General features: G+C 51.4%; 54 non-coding genes across 54 annotated transcripts; all 54 read left to right on the top strand.

Annotated features, from left to right (window-relative positions):
• The first annotated feature begins 38 nt into the window (after positions 1 to 38).
• LOC137492681 (5S ribosomal RNA) lies at positions 39 to 157 on the top strand. The gene has a single exon (XR_011012654.1). It is a non-coding gene; the product is annotated as a 5S ribosomal RNA (ribosomal RNA).
• Positions 158 to 215: 58 nt separating this feature from the next.
• LOC137493412 (5S ribosomal RNA) lies at positions 216 to 334 on the top strand. The gene has a single exon (XR_011013385.2). It is a non-coding gene; the product is annotated as a 5S ribosomal RNA (ribosomal RNA).
• Positions 335 to 392: 58 nt separating this feature from the next.
• LOC137493413 (5S ribosomal RNA) lies at positions 393 to 511 on the top strand. The gene has a single exon (XR_011013386.2). It is a non-coding gene; the product is annotated as a 5S ribosomal RNA (ribosomal RNA).
• A 58-nt stretch (positions 512 to 569) lies between these two features.
• LOC137493414 (5S ribosomal RNA) lies at positions 570 to 688 on the top strand. The gene has a single exon (XR_011013387.2). It is a non-coding gene; the product is annotated as a 5S ribosomal RNA (ribosomal RNA).
• Positions 689 to 746: 58 nt separating this feature from the next.
• Positions 747 to 865, top strand: LOC137492683 (5S ribosomal RNA). Its single transcript, XR_011012656.1, has one exon. It is a non-coding gene; the product is annotated as a 5S ribosomal RNA (ribosomal RNA).
• Positions 866 to 923: 58 nt separating this feature from the next.
• On the top strand, positions 924 to 1,042 carry LOC137493416 (5S ribosomal RNA). The gene has a single exon (XR_011013389.2). It is a non-coding gene; the product is annotated as a 5S ribosomal RNA (ribosomal RNA).
• A 58-nt stretch (positions 1,043 to 1,100) lies between these two features.
• Positions 1,101 to 1,219, top strand: LOC137493417 (5S ribosomal RNA). Its single transcript, XR_011013390.2, has one exon. It is a non-coding gene; the product is annotated as a 5S ribosomal RNA (ribosomal RNA).
• A 58-nt stretch (positions 1,220 to 1,277) lies between these two features.
• LOC137493418 (5S ribosomal RNA) lies at positions 1,278 to 1,396 on the top strand. Its single transcript, XR_011013391.2, has one exon. It is a non-coding gene; the product is annotated as a 5S ribosomal RNA (ribosomal RNA).
• A 58-nt stretch (positions 1,397 to 1,454) lies between these two features.
• Positions 1,455 to 1,573, top strand: LOC137492684 (5S ribosomal RNA). Its single transcript, XR_011012657.1, has one exon. It is a non-coding gene; the product is annotated as a 5S ribosomal RNA (ribosomal RNA).
• A 58-nt stretch (positions 1,574 to 1,631) lies between these two features.
• Positions 1,632 to 1,750, top strand: LOC137493419 (5S ribosomal RNA). The gene has a single exon (XR_011013392.2). It is a non-coding gene; the product is annotated as a 5S ribosomal RNA (ribosomal RNA).
• A 58-nt stretch (positions 1,751 to 1,808) lies between these two features.
• LOC137493420 (5S ribosomal RNA) lies at positions 1,809 to 1,927 on the top strand. The gene has a single exon (XR_011013393.2). It is a non-coding gene; the product is annotated as a 5S ribosomal RNA (ribosomal RNA).
• A 58-nt stretch (positions 1,928 to 1,985) lies between these two features.
• On the top strand, positions 1,986 to 2,104 carry LOC137493422 (5S ribosomal RNA). The gene has a single exon (XR_011013395.2). It is a non-coding gene; the product is annotated as a 5S ribosomal RNA (ribosomal RNA).
• Positions 2,105 to 2,162: 58 nt separating this feature from the next.
• Positions 2,163 to 2,281, top strand: LOC137492685 (5S ribosomal RNA). The gene has a single exon (XR_011012658.1). It is a non-coding gene; the product is annotated as a 5S ribosomal RNA (ribosomal RNA).
• A 58-nt stretch (positions 2,282 to 2,339) lies between these two features.
• Positions 2,340 to 2,458, top strand: LOC137493423 (5S ribosomal RNA). Its single transcript, XR_011013396.2, has one exon. It is a non-coding gene; the product is annotated as a 5S ribosomal RNA (ribosomal RNA).
• Positions 2,459 to 2,516: 58 nt separating this feature from the next.
• On the top strand, positions 2,517 to 2,635 carry LOC137491787 (5S ribosomal RNA). The gene has a single exon (XR_011011759.1). It is a non-coding gene; the product is annotated as a 5S ribosomal RNA (ribosomal RNA).
• Positions 2,636 to 2,693: 58 nt separating this feature from the next.
• Positions 2,694 to 2,812, top strand: LOC137492829 (5S ribosomal RNA). Its single transcript, XR_011012802.2, has one exon. It is a non-coding gene; the product is annotated as a 5S ribosomal RNA (ribosomal RNA).
• Positions 2,813 to 2,870: 58 nt separating this feature from the next.
• LOC137491786 (5S ribosomal RNA) lies at positions 2,871 to 2,989 on the top strand. The gene has a single exon (XR_011011758.1). It is a non-coding gene; the product is annotated as a 5S ribosomal RNA (ribosomal RNA).
• A 58-nt stretch (positions 2,990 to 3,047) lies between these two features.
• LOC137491785 (5S ribosomal RNA) lies at positions 3,048 to 3,166 on the top strand. Its single transcript, XR_011011757.1, has one exon. It is a non-coding gene; the product is annotated as a 5S ribosomal RNA (ribosomal RNA).
• Positions 3,167 to 3,224: 58 nt separating this feature from the next.
• On the top strand, positions 3,225 to 3,343 carry LOC137491784 (5S ribosomal RNA). Its single transcript, XR_011011756.1, has one exon. It is a non-coding gene; the product is annotated as a 5S ribosomal RNA (ribosomal RNA).
• Positions 3,344 to 3,401: 58 nt separating this feature from the next.
• On the top strand, positions 3,402 to 3,520 carry LOC137493640 (5S ribosomal RNA). The gene has a single exon (XR_011013615.2). It is a non-coding gene; the product is annotated as a 5S ribosomal RNA (ribosomal RNA).
• A 58-nt stretch (positions 3,521 to 3,578) lies between these two features.
• On the top strand, positions 3,579 to 3,697 carry LOC137491782 (5S ribosomal RNA). Its single transcript, XR_011011754.1, has one exon. It is a non-coding gene; the product is annotated as a 5S ribosomal RNA (ribosomal RNA).
• Positions 3,698 to 3,755: 58 nt separating this feature from the next.
• LOC137491781 (5S ribosomal RNA) lies at positions 3,756 to 3,874 on the top strand. The gene has a single exon (XR_011011753.1). It is a non-coding gene; the product is annotated as a 5S ribosomal RNA (ribosomal RNA).
• Positions 3,875 to 3,932: 58 nt separating this feature from the next.
• LOC137492828 (5S ribosomal RNA) lies at positions 3,933 to 4,051 on the top strand. Its single transcript, XR_011012801.2, has one exon. It is a non-coding gene; the product is annotated as a 5S ribosomal RNA (ribosomal RNA).
• A 58-nt stretch (positions 4,052 to 4,109) lies between these two features.
• LOC137491780 (5S ribosomal RNA) lies at positions 4,110 to 4,228 on the top strand. The gene has a single exon (XR_011011752.1). It is a non-coding gene; the product is annotated as a 5S ribosomal RNA (ribosomal RNA).
• A 58-nt stretch (positions 4,229 to 4,286) lies between these two features.
• LOC137494147 (5S ribosomal RNA) lies at positions 4,287 to 4,405 on the top strand. The gene has a single exon (XR_011014122.2). It is a non-coding gene; the product is annotated as a 5S ribosomal RNA (ribosomal RNA).
• A 58-nt stretch (positions 4,406 to 4,463) lies between these two features.
• LOC137491779 (5S ribosomal RNA) lies at positions 4,464 to 4,582 on the top strand. Its single transcript, XR_011011751.1, has one exon. It is a non-coding gene; the product is annotated as a 5S ribosomal RNA (ribosomal RNA).
• A 58-nt stretch (positions 4,583 to 4,640) lies between these two features.
• Positions 4,641 to 4,759, top strand: LOC137491778 (5S ribosomal RNA). The gene has a single exon (XR_011011750.1). It is a non-coding gene; the product is annotated as a 5S ribosomal RNA (ribosomal RNA).
• Positions 4,760 to 4,817: 58 nt separating this feature from the next.
• LOC137491777 (5S ribosomal RNA) lies at positions 4,818 to 4,936 on the top strand. Its single transcript, XR_011011749.1, has one exon. It is a non-coding gene; the product is annotated as a 5S ribosomal RNA (ribosomal RNA).
• A 58-nt stretch (positions 4,937 to 4,994) lies between these two features.
• LOC137493515 (5S ribosomal RNA) lies at positions 4,995 to 5,113 on the top strand. Its single transcript, XR_011013487.2, has one exon. It is a non-coding gene; the product is annotated as a 5S ribosomal RNA (ribosomal RNA).
• Positions 5,114 to 5,171: 58 nt separating this feature from the next.
• LOC137491776 (5S ribosomal RNA) lies at positions 5,172 to 5,290 on the top strand. The gene has a single exon (XR_011011748.1). It is a non-coding gene; the product is annotated as a 5S ribosomal RNA (ribosomal RNA).
• A 58-nt stretch (positions 5,291 to 5,348) lies between these two features.
• Positions 5,349 to 5,467, top strand: LOC137491775 (5S ribosomal RNA). The gene has a single exon (XR_011011747.1). It is a non-coding gene; the product is annotated as a 5S ribosomal RNA (ribosomal RNA).
• A 58-nt stretch (positions 5,468 to 5,525) lies between these two features.
• On the top strand, positions 5,526 to 5,644 carry LOC137491774 (5S ribosomal RNA). The gene has a single exon (XR_011011746.1). It is a non-coding gene; the product is annotated as a 5S ribosomal RNA (ribosomal RNA).
• Positions 5,645 to 5,702: 58 nt separating this feature from the next.
• Positions 5,703 to 5,821, top strand: LOC137493808 (5S ribosomal RNA). Its single transcript, XR_011013782.2, has one exon. It is a non-coding gene; the product is annotated as a 5S ribosomal RNA (ribosomal RNA).
• Positions 5,822 to 5,879: 58 nt separating this feature from the next.
• LOC137491773 (5S ribosomal RNA) lies at positions 5,880 to 5,998 on the top strand. The gene has a single exon (XR_011011745.1). It is a non-coding gene; the product is annotated as a 5S ribosomal RNA (ribosomal RNA).
• A 58-nt stretch (positions 5,999 to 6,056) lies between these two features.
• LOC137493998 (5S ribosomal RNA) lies at positions 6,057 to 6,175 on the top strand. The gene has a single exon (XR_011013973.2). It is a non-coding gene; the product is annotated as a 5S ribosomal RNA (ribosomal RNA).
• A 58-nt stretch (positions 6,176 to 6,233) lies between these two features.
• On the top strand, positions 6,234 to 6,352 carry LOC137493456 (5S ribosomal RNA). The gene has a single exon (XR_011013429.2). It is a non-coding gene; the product is annotated as a 5S ribosomal RNA (ribosomal RNA).
• A 58-nt stretch (positions 6,353 to 6,410) lies between these two features.
• LOC137491771 (5S ribosomal RNA) lies at positions 6,411 to 6,529 on the top strand. The gene has a single exon (XR_011011743.1). It is a non-coding gene; the product is annotated as a 5S ribosomal RNA (ribosomal RNA).
• Positions 6,530 to 6,587: 58 nt separating this feature from the next.
• On the top strand, positions 6,588 to 6,706 carry LOC137491770 (5S ribosomal RNA). Its single transcript, XR_011011742.1, has one exon. It is a non-coding gene; the product is annotated as a 5S ribosomal RNA (ribosomal RNA).
• A 58-nt stretch (positions 6,707 to 6,764) lies between these two features.
• Positions 6,765 to 6,883, top strand: LOC137493682 (5S ribosomal RNA). The gene has a single exon (XR_011013657.2). It is a non-coding gene; the product is annotated as a 5S ribosomal RNA (ribosomal RNA).
• A 58-nt stretch (positions 6,884 to 6,941) lies between these two features.
• LOC137491769 (5S ribosomal RNA) lies at positions 6,942 to 7,060 on the top strand. The gene has a single exon (XR_011011741.1). It is a non-coding gene; the product is annotated as a 5S ribosomal RNA (ribosomal RNA).
• A 58-nt stretch (positions 7,061 to 7,118) lies between these two features.
• LOC137493807 (5S ribosomal RNA) lies at positions 7,119 to 7,237 on the top strand. The gene has a single exon (XR_011013781.2). It is a non-coding gene; the product is annotated as a 5S ribosomal RNA (ribosomal RNA).
• A 58-nt stretch (positions 7,238 to 7,295) lies between these two features.
• LOC137494105 (5S ribosomal RNA) lies at positions 7,296 to 7,414 on the top strand. Its single transcript, XR_011014080.2, has one exon. It is a non-coding gene; the product is annotated as a 5S ribosomal RNA (ribosomal RNA).
• A 58-nt stretch (positions 7,415 to 7,472) lies between these two features.
• Positions 7,473 to 7,591, top strand: LOC137491768 (5S ribosomal RNA). Its single transcript, XR_011011740.1, has one exon. It is a non-coding gene; the product is annotated as a 5S ribosomal RNA (ribosomal RNA).
• Positions 7,592 to 7,649: 58 nt separating this feature from the next.
• Positions 7,650 to 7,768, top strand: LOC137491767 (5S ribosomal RNA). The gene has a single exon (XR_011011739.1). It is a non-coding gene; the product is annotated as a 5S ribosomal RNA (ribosomal RNA).
• Positions 7,769 to 7,826: 58 nt separating this feature from the next.
• Positions 7,827 to 7,945, top strand: LOC137493973 (5S ribosomal RNA). Its single transcript, XR_011013948.2, has one exon. It is a non-coding gene; the product is annotated as a 5S ribosomal RNA (ribosomal RNA).
• A 58-nt stretch (positions 7,946 to 8,003) lies between these two features.
• LOC137491766 (5S ribosomal RNA) lies at positions 8,004 to 8,122 on the top strand. Its single transcript, XR_011011738.1, has one exon. It is a non-coding gene; the product is annotated as a 5S ribosomal RNA (ribosomal RNA).
• A 58-nt stretch (positions 8,123 to 8,180) lies between these two features.
• LOC137491765 (5S ribosomal RNA) lies at positions 8,181 to 8,299 on the top strand. Its single transcript, XR_011011737.1, has one exon. It is a non-coding gene; the product is annotated as a 5S ribosomal RNA (ribosomal RNA).
• A 58-nt stretch (positions 8,300 to 8,357) lies between these two features.
• LOC137491764 (5S ribosomal RNA) lies at positions 8,358 to 8,476 on the top strand. Its single transcript, XR_011011736.1, has one exon. It is a non-coding gene; the product is annotated as a 5S ribosomal RNA (ribosomal RNA).
• Positions 8,477 to 8,534: 58 nt separating this feature from the next.
• Positions 8,535 to 8,653, top strand: LOC137491763 (5S ribosomal RNA). The gene has a single exon (XR_011011735.1). It is a non-coding gene; the product is annotated as a 5S ribosomal RNA (ribosomal RNA).
• Positions 8,654 to 8,711: 58 nt separating this feature from the next.
• On the top strand, positions 8,712 to 8,830 carry LOC137493666 (5S ribosomal RNA). Its single transcript, XR_011013641.2, has one exon. It is a non-coding gene; the product is annotated as a 5S ribosomal RNA (ribosomal RNA).
• Positions 8,831 to 8,888: 58 nt separating this feature from the next.
• On the top strand, positions 8,889 to 9,007 carry LOC137493756 (5S ribosomal RNA). Its single transcript, XR_011013731.2, has one exon. It is a non-coding gene; the product is annotated as a 5S ribosomal RNA (ribosomal RNA).
• Positions 9,008 to 9,065: 58 nt separating this feature from the next.
• On the top strand, positions 9,066 to 9,184 carry LOC137491762 (5S ribosomal RNA). Its single transcript, XR_011011734.2, has one exon. It is a non-coding gene; the product is annotated as a 5S ribosomal RNA (ribosomal RNA).
• Positions 9,185 to 9,242: 58 nt separating this feature from the next.
• LOC137491760 (5S ribosomal RNA) lies at positions 9,243 to 9,361 on the top strand. Its single transcript, XR_011011732.1, has one exon. It is a non-coding gene; the product is annotated as a 5S ribosomal RNA (ribosomal RNA).
• A 58-nt stretch (positions 9,362 to 9,419) lies between these two features.
• LOC137493868 (5S ribosomal RNA) lies at positions 9,420 to 9,538 on the top strand. The gene has a single exon (XR_011013843.2). It is a non-coding gene; the product is annotated as a 5S ribosomal RNA (ribosomal RNA).
• The last annotated feature ends 6 nt before the right edge of the window (positions 9,539 to 9,544 follow it).

Genomic DNA, 9,544 nt, shown 5'->3' with positions numbered 1-9,544 from the left:
CAGCTGATTTAAATAGCCAACGCTTGACAGCCTCTTTCGCTTACGGCCATACCACCCTGGAAATGCCCGATCTCATCTGAACTCGGAAGTAAAGCAGGGTCGGGCCTGGTTAGTACTTGGATGGGAGACCGCCTGGGAATACCAGGTGCTGTAAGCTTTTCGAAGTGCTTCATTTGGCAGCTGATTTAAATAGCCAACGCTTGACAGCCTCTTTCGCTTACGGCCATACCACCCTGGAAATGCCCGATCTCATCTGAACTCGGAAGTAAAGCAGGGTCGGGCCTGGTTAGTACTTGGATGGGAGACCGCCTGGGAATACCAGGTGCTGTAAGCTTTTCGAAGTGCTTCATTTGGCAGCTGATTTAAATAGCCAACGCTTGACAGCCTCTTTCGCTTACGGCCATACCACCCTGGAAATGCCCGATCTCATCTGAACTCGGAAGTAAAGCAGGGTCGGGCCTGGTTAGTACTTGGATGGGAGACCGCCTGGGAATACCAGGTGCTGTAAGCTTTTCGAAGTGCTTCATTTGGCAGCTGATTTAAATAGCCAACGCTTGACAGCCTCTTTCGCTTACGGCCATACCACCCTGGAAATGCCCGATCTCATCTGAACTCGGAAGTAAAGCAGGGTCGGGCCTGGTTAGTACTTGGATGGGAGACCGCCTGGGAATACCAGGTGCTGTAAGCTTTTCGAAGTGCTTCATTTGGCAGCTGATTTAAATAGCCAACGCTTGACAGCCTCTTTCGCTTACGGCCATACCACCCTGGAAATGCCCGATCTCATCTGAACTCGGAAGTAAAGCAGGGTCGGGCCTGGTTAGTACTTGGATGGGAGACCGCCTGGGAATACCAGGTGCTGTAAGCTTTTCGAAGTGCTTCATTTGGCAGCTGATTTAAATAGCCAACGCTTGACAGCCTCTTTCGCTTACGGCCATACCACCCTGGAAATGCCCGATCTCATCTGAACTCGGAAGTAAAGCAGGGTCGGGCCTGGTTAGTACTTGGATGGGAGACCGCCTGGGAATACCAGGTGCTGTAAGCTTTTCGAAGTGCTTCATTTGGCAGCTGATTTAAATAGCCAACGCTTGACAGCCTCTTTCGCTTACGGCCATACCACCCTGGAAATGCCCGATCTCATCTGAACTCGGAAGTAAAGCAGGGTCGGGCCTGGTTAGTACTTGGATGGGAGACCGCCTGGGAATACCAGGTGCTGTAAGCTTTTCGAAGTGCTTCATTTGGCAGCTGATTTAAATAGCCAACGCTTGACAGCCTCTTTCGCTTACGGCCATACCACCCTGGAAATGCCCGATCTCATCTGAACTCGGAAGTAAAGCAGGGTCGGGCCTGGTTAGTACTTGGATGGGAGACCGCCTGGGAATACCAGGTGCTGTAAGCTTTTCGAAGTGCTTCATTTGGCAGCTGATTTAAATAGCCAACGCTTGACAGCCTCTTTCGCTTACGGCCATACCACCCTGGAAATGCCCGATCTCATCTGAACTCGGAAGTAAAGCAGGGTCGGGCCTGGTTAGTACTTGGATGGGAGACCGCCTGGGAATACCAGGTGCTGTAAGCTTTTCGAAGTGCTTCATTTGGCAGCTGATTTAAATAGCCAACGCTTGACAGCCTCTTTCGCTTACGGCCATACCACCCTGGAAATGCCCGATCTCATCTGAACTCGGAAGTAAAGCAGGGTCGGGCCTGGTTAGTACTTGGATGGGAGACCGCCTGGGAATACCAGGTGCTGTAAGCTTTTCGAAGTGCTTCATTTGGCAGCTGATTTAAATAGCCAACGCTTGACAGCCTCTTTCGCTTACGGCCATACCACCCTGGAAATGCCCGATCTCATCTGAACTCGGAAGTAAAGCAGGGTCGGGCCTGGTTAGTACTTGGATGGGAGACCGCCTGGGAATACCAGGTGCTGTAAGCTTTTCGAAGTGCTTCATTTGGCAGCTGATTTAAATAGCCAACGCTTGACAGCCTCTTTCGCTTACGGCCATACCACCCTGGAAATGCCCGATCTCATCTGAACTCGGAAGTAAAGCAGGGTCGGGCCTGGTTAGTACTTGGATGGGAGACCGCCTGGGAATACCAGGTGCTGTAAGCTTTTCGAAGTGCTTCATTTGGCAGCTGATTTAAATAGCCAACGCTTGACAGCCTCTTTCGCTTACGGCCATACCACCCTGGAAATGCCCGATCTCATCTGAACTCGGAAGTAAAGCAGGGTCGGGCCTGGTTAGTACTTGGATGGGAGACCGCCTGGGAATACCAGGTGCTGTAAGCTTTTCGAAGTGCTTCATTTGGCAGCTGATTTAAATAGCCAACGCTTGACAGCCTCTTTCGCTTACGGCCATACCACCCTGGAAATGCCCGATCTCATCTGAACTCGGAAGTAAAGCAGGGTCGGGCCTGGTTAGTACTTGGATGGGAGACCGCCTGGGAATACCAGGTGCTGTAAGCTTTTCGAAGTGCTTCATTTGGCAGCTGATTTAAATAGCCAACGCTTGACAGCCTCTTTCGCTTACGGCCATACCACCCTGGAAATGCCCGATCTCATCTGAACTCGGAAGTAAAGCAGGGTCGGGCCTGGTTAGTACTTGGATGGGAGACCGCCTGGGAATACCAGGTGCTGTAAGCTTTTCGAAGTGCTTCATTTGGCAGCTGATTTAAATAGCCAACGCTTGACAGCCTCTTTCGCTTACGGCCATACCACCCTGGAAATGCCCGATCTCATCTGAACTCGGAAGTAAAGCAGGGTCGGGCCTGGTTAGTACTTGGATGGGAGACCGCCTGGGAATACCAGGTGCTGTAAGCTTTTCGAAGTGCTTCATTTGGCAGCTGATTTAAATAGCCAACGCTTGACAGCCTCTTTCGCTTACGGCCATACCACCCTGGAAATGCCCGATCTCATCTGAACTCGGAAGTAAAGCAGGGTCGGGCCTGGTTAGTACTTGGATGGGAGACCGCCTGGGAATACCAGGTGCTGTAAGCTTTTCGAAGTGCTTCATTTGGCAGCTGATTTAAATAGCCAACGCTTGACAGCCTCTTTCGCTTACGGCCATACCACCCTGGAAATGCCCGATCTCATCTGAACTCGGAAGTAAAGCAGGGTCGGGCCTGGTTAGTACTTGGATGGGAGACCGCCTGGGAATACCAGGTGCTGTAAGCTTTTCGAAGTGCTTCATTTGGCAGCTGATTTAAATAGCCAACGCTTGACAGCCTCTTTCGCTTACGGCCATACCACCCTGGAAATGCCCGATCTCATCTGAACTCGGAAGTAAAGCAGGGTCGGGCCTGGTTAGTACTTGGATGGGAGACCGCCTGGGAATACCAGGTGCTGTAAGCTTTTCGAAGTGCTTCATTTGGCAGCTGATTTAAATAGCCAACGCTTGACAGCCTCTTTCGCTTACGGCCATACCACCCTGGAAATGCCCGATCTCATCTGAACTCGGAAGTAAAGCAGGGTCGGGCCTGGTTAGTACTTGGATGGGAGACCGCCTGGGAATACCAGGTGCTGTAAGCTTTTCGAAGTGCTTCATTTGGCAGCTGATTTAAATAGCCAACGCTTGACAGCCTCTTTCGCTTACGGCCATACCACCCTGGAAATGCCCGATCTCATCTGAACTCGGAAGTAAAGCAGGGTCGGGCCTGGTTAGTACTTGGATGGGAGACCGCCTGGGAATACCAGGTGCTGTAAGCTTTTCGAAGTGCTTCATTTGGCAGCTGATTTAAATAGCCAACGCTTGACAGCCTCTTTCGCTTACGGCCATACCACCCTGGAAATGCCCGATCTCATCTGAACTCGGAAGTAAAGCAGGGTCGGGCCTGGTTAGTACTTGGATGGGAGACCGCCTGGGAATACCAGGTGCTGTAAGCTTTTCGAAGTGCTTCATTTGGCAGCTGATTTAAATAGCCAACGCTTGACAGCCTCTTTCGCTTACGGCCATACCACCCTGGAAATGCCCGATCTCATCTGAACTCGGAAGTAAAGCAGGGTCGGGCCTGGTTAGTACTTGGATGGGAGACCGCCTGGGAATACCAGGTGCTGTAAGCTTTTCGAAGTGCTTCATTTGGCAGCTGATTTAAATAGCCAACGCTTGACAGCCTCTTTCGCTTACGGCCATACCACCCTGGAAATGCCCGATCTCATCTGAACTCGGAAGTAAAGCAGGGTCGGGCCTGGTTAGTACTTGGATGGGAGACCGCCTGGGAATACCAGGTGCTGTAAGCTTTTCGAAGTGCTTCATTTGGCAGCTGATTTAAATAGCCAACGCTTGACAGCCTCTTTCGCTTACGGCCATACCACCCTGGAAATGCCCGATCTCATCTGAACTCGGAAGTAAAGCAGGGTCGGGCCTGGTTAGTACTTGGATGGGAGACCGCCTGGGAATACCAGGTGCTGTAAGCTTTTCGAAGTGCTTCATTTGGCAGCTGATTTAAATAGCCAACGCTTGACAGCCTCTTTCGCTTACGGCCATACCACCCTGGAAATGCCCGATCTCATCTGAACTCGGAAGTAAAGCAGGGTCGGGCCTGGTTAGTACTTGGATGGGAGACCGCCTGGGAATACCAGGTGCTGTAAGCTTTTCGAAGTGCTTCATTTGGCAGCTGATTTAAATAGCCAACGCTTGACAGCCTCTTTCGCTTACGGCCATACCACCCTGGAAATGCCCGATCTCATCTGAACTCGGAAGTAAAGCAGGGTCGGGCCTGGTTAGTACTTGGATGGGAGACCGCCTGGGAATACCAGGTGCTGTAAGCTTTTCGAAGTGCTTCATTTGGCAGCTGATTTAAATAGCCAACGCTTGACAGCCTCTTTCGCTTACGGCCATACCACCCTGGAAATGCCCGATCTCATCTGAACTCGGAAGTAAAGCAGGGTCGGGCCTGGTTAGTACTTGGATGGGAGACCGCCTGGGAATACCAGGTGCTGTAAGCTTTTCGAAGTGCTTCATTTGGCAGCTGATTTAAATAGCCAACGCTTGACAGCCTCTTTCGCTTACGGCCATACCACCCTGGAAATGCCCGATCTCATCTGAACTCGGAAGTAAAGCAGGGTCGGGCCTGGTTAGTACTTGGATGGGAGACCGCCTGGGAATACCAGGTGCTGTAAGCTTTTCGAAGTGCTTCATTTGGCAGCTGATTTAAATAGCCAACGCTTGACAGCCTCTTTCGCTTACGGCCATACCACCCTGGAAATGCCCGATCTCATCTGAACTCGGAAGTAAAGCAGGGTCGGGCCTGGTTAGTACTTGGATGGGAGACCGCCTGGGAATACCAGGTGCTGTAAGCTTTTCGAAGTGCTTCATTTGGCAGCTGATTTAAATAGCCAACGCTTGACAGCCTCTTTCGCTTACGGCCATACCACCCTGGAAATGCCCGATCTCATCTGAACTCGGAAGTAAAGCAGGGTCGGGCCTGGTTAGTACTTGGATGGGAGACCGCCTGGGAATACCAGGTGCTGTAAGCTTTTCGAAGTGCTTCATTTGGCAGCTGATTTAAATAGCCAACGCTTGACAGCCTCTTTCGCTTACGGCCATACCACCCTGGAAATGCCCGATCTCATCTGAACTCGGAAGTAAAGCAGGGTCGGGCCTGGTTAGTACTTGGATGGGAGACCGCCTGGGAATACCAGGTGCTGTAAGCTTTTCGAAGTGCTTCATTTGGCAGCTGATTTAAATAGCCAACGCTTGACAGCCTCTTTCGCTTACGGCCATACCACCCTGGAAATGCCCGATCTCATCTGAACTCGGAAGTAAAGCAGGGTCGGGCCTGGTTAGTACTTGGATGGGAGACCGCCTGGGAATACCAGGTGCTGTAAGCTTTTCGAAGTGCTTCATTTGGCAGCTGATTTAAATAGCCAACGCTTGACAGCCTCTTTCGCTTACGGCCATACCACCCTGGAAATGCCCGATCTCATCTGAACTCGGAAGTAAAGCAGGGTCGGGCCTGGTTAGTACTTGGATGGGAGACCGCCTGGGAATACCAGGTGCTGTAAGCTTTTCGAAGTGCTTCATTTGGCAGCTGATTTAAATAGCCAACGCTTGACAGCCTCTTTCGCTTACGGCCATACCACCCTGGAAATGCCCGATCTCATCTGAACTCGGAAGTAAAGCAGGGTCGGGCCTGGTTAGTACTTGGATGGGAGACCGCCTGGGAATACCAGGTGCTGTRAGCTTTTCGAAGTGCTTCATTTGGCAGCTGATTTAAATAGCCAACGCTTGACAGCCTCTTTCGCTTACGGCCATACCACCCTGGAAATGCCCGATCTCATCTGAACTCGGAAGTAAAGCAGGGTCGGGCCTGGTTAGTACTTGGATGGGAGACCGCCTGGGAATACCAGGTGCTGTAAGCTTTTCGAAGTGCTTCATTTGGCAGCTGATTTAAATAGCCAACGCTTGACAGCCTCTTTCGCTTACGGCCATACCACCCTGGAAATGCCCGATCTCATCTGAACTCGGAAGTAAAGCAGGGTCGGGCCTGGTTAGTACTTGGATGGGAGACCGCCTGGGAATACCAGGTGCTGTAAGCTTTTCGAAGTGCTTCATTTGGCAGCTGATTTAAATAGCCAACGCTTGACAGCCTCTTTCGCTTACGGCCATACCACCCTGGAAATGCCCGATCTCATCTGAACTCGGAAGTAAAGCAGGGTCGGGCCTGGTTAGTACTTGGATGGGAGACCGCCTGGGAATACCAGGTGCTGTAAGCTTTTCGAAGTGCTTCATTTGGCAGCTGATTTAAATAGCCAACGCTTGACAGCCTCTTTCGCTTACGGCCATACCACCCTGGAAATGCCCGATCTCATCTGAACTCGGAAGTAAAGCAGGGTCGGGCCTGGTTAGTACTTGGATGGGAGACCGCCTGGGAATACCAGGTGCTGTAAGCTTTTCGAAGTGCTTCATTTGGCAGCTGATTTAAATAGCCAACGCTTGACAGCCTCTTTCGCTTACGGCCATACCACCCTGGAAATGCCCGATCTCATCTGAACTCGGAAGTAAAGCAGGGTCGGGCCTGGTTAGTACTTGGATGGGAGACCGCCTGGGAATACCAGGTGCTGTAAGCTTTTCGAAGTGCTTCATTTGGCAGCTGATTTAAATAGCCAACGCTTGACAGCCTCTTTCGCTTACGGCCATACCACCCTGGAAATGCCCGATCTCATCTGAACTCGGAAGTAAAGCAGGGTCGGGCCTGGTTAGTACTTGGATGGGAGACCGCCTGGGAATACCAGGTGCTGTAAGCTTTTCGAAGTGCTTCATTTGGCAGCTGATTTAAATAGCCAACGCTTGACAGCCTCTTTCGCTTACGGCCATACCACCCTGGAAATGCCCGATCTCATCTGAACTCGGAAGTAAAGCAGGGTCGGGCCTGGTTAGTACTTGGATGGGAGACCGCCTGGGAATACCAGGTGCTGTAAGCTTTTCGAAGTGCTTCATTTGGCAGCTGATTTAAATAGCCAACGCTTGACAGCCTCTTTCGCTTACGGCCATACCACCCTGGAAATGCCCGATCTCATCTGAACTCGGAAGTAAAGCAGGGTCGGGCCTGGTTAGTACTTGGATGGGAGACCGCCTGGGAATACCAGGTGCTGTAAGCTTTTCGAAGTGCTTCATTTGGCAGCTGATTTAAATAGCCAACGCTTGACAGCCTCTTTCGCTTACGGCCATACCACCCTGGAAATGCCCGATCTCATCTGAACTCGGAAGTAAAGCAGGGTCGGGCCTGGTTAGTACTTGGATGGGAGACCGCCTGGGAATACCAGGTGCTGTAAGCTTTTCGAAGTGCTTCATTTGGCAGCTGATTTAAATAGCCAACGCTTGACAGCCTCTTTCGCTTACGGCCATACCACCCTGGAAATGCCCGATCTCATCTGAACTCGGAAGTAAAGCAGGGTCGGGCCTGGTTAGTACTTGGATGGGAGACCGCCTGGGAATACCAGGTGCTGTAAGCTTTTCGAAGTGCTTCATTTGGCAGCTGATTTAAATAGCCAACGCTTGACAGCCTCTTTCGCTTACGGCCATACCACCCTGGAAATGCCCGATCTCATCTGAACTCGGAAGTAAAGCAGGGTCGGGCCTGGTTAGTACTTGGATGGGAGACCGCCTGGGAATACCAGGTGCTGTAAGCTTTTCGAAGTGCTTCATTTGGCAGCTGATTTAAATAGCCAACGCTTGACAGCCTCTTTCGCTTACGGCCATACCACCCTGGAAATGCCCGATCTCATCTGAACTCGGAAGTAAAGCAGGGTCGGGCCTGGTTAGTACTTGGATGGGAGACCGCCTGGGAATACCAGGTGCTGTAAGCTTTTCGAAGTGCTTCATTTGGCAGCTGATTTAAATAGCCAACGCTTGACAGCCTCTTTCGCTTACGGCCATACCACCCTGGAAATGCCCGATCTCATCTGAACTCGGAAGTAAAGCAGGGTCGGGCCTGGTTAGTACTTGGATGGGAGACCGCCTGGGAATACCAGGTGCTGTAAGCTTTTCGAAGTGCTTCATTTGGCAGCTGATTTAAATAGCCAACGCTTGACAGCCTCTTTCGCTTACGGCCATACCACCCTGGAAATGCCCGATCTCATCTGAACTCGGAAGTAAAGCAGGGTCGGGCCTGGTTAGTACTTGGATGGGAGACCGCCTGGGAATACCAGGTGCTGTAAGCTTTTCGAAGTGCTTCATTTGGCAGCTGATTTAAATAGCCAACGCTTGACAGCCTCTTTCGCTTACGGCCATACCACCCTGGAAATGCCCGATCTCATCTGAACTCGGAAGTAAAGCAGGGTCGGGCCTGGTTAGTACTTGGATGGGAGACCGCCTGGGAATACCAGGTGCTGTAAGCTTTTCGAAGTGCTTCATTTGGCAGCTGATTTAAATAGCCAACGCTTGACAGCCTCTTTCGCTTACGGCCATACCACCCTGGAAATGCCCGATCTCATCTGAACTCGGAAGTAAAGCAGGGTCGGGCCTGGTTAGTACTTGGATGGGAGACCGCCTGGGAATACCAGGTGCTGTAAGCTTTTCGAAGTGCTTCATTTGGCAGCTGATTTAAATAGCCAACGCTTGACAGCCTCTTTCGCTTACGGCCATACCACCCTGGAAATGCCCGATCTCRTCTGAACTCGGAAGTAAAGCAGGGTCGGGCCTGGTTAGTACTTGGATGGGAGACCGCCTGGGAATACCAGGTGCTGTAAGCTTTTCGAAGTGCTTCATTTGGCAGCTGATTTAAATAGCCAACGCTTGACAGCCTCTTTCGCTTACGGCCATACCACCCTGGAAATGCCCGATCTCATCTGAACTCGGAAGTAAAGCAGGGTCGGGCCTGGTTAGTACTTGGATGGGAGACCGCCTGGGAATACCAGGTGCTGTAAGCTTTTCGAAGTGCTTCATTTGGCAGCTGATTTAAATAGCCAACGCTTGACAGCCTCTTTCGCTTACGGCCATACCACCCTGGAAATGCCCGATCTCATCTGAACTCGGAAGTAAAGCAGGGTCGGGCCTGGTTAGTACTTGGATGGGAGACCGCCTGGGAATACCAGGTGCTGTAAGCTTTTCGA

The sequence above is a fragment of the Danio rerio genome, chromosome 4, assembly GCF_049306965.1.
Source record: "Danio rerio strain Tuebingen ecotype United States chromosome 4, GRCz12tu, whole genome shotgun sequence".
NCBI classification, from domain to species: Eukaryota; Metazoa; Chordata; class Actinopteri; order Cypriniformes; family Danionidae; genus Danio; species Danio rerio.
Note: the sequence above shows the minus strand (reverse complement) of the source record. Positions and strands in the feature narration are given on the sequence as shown.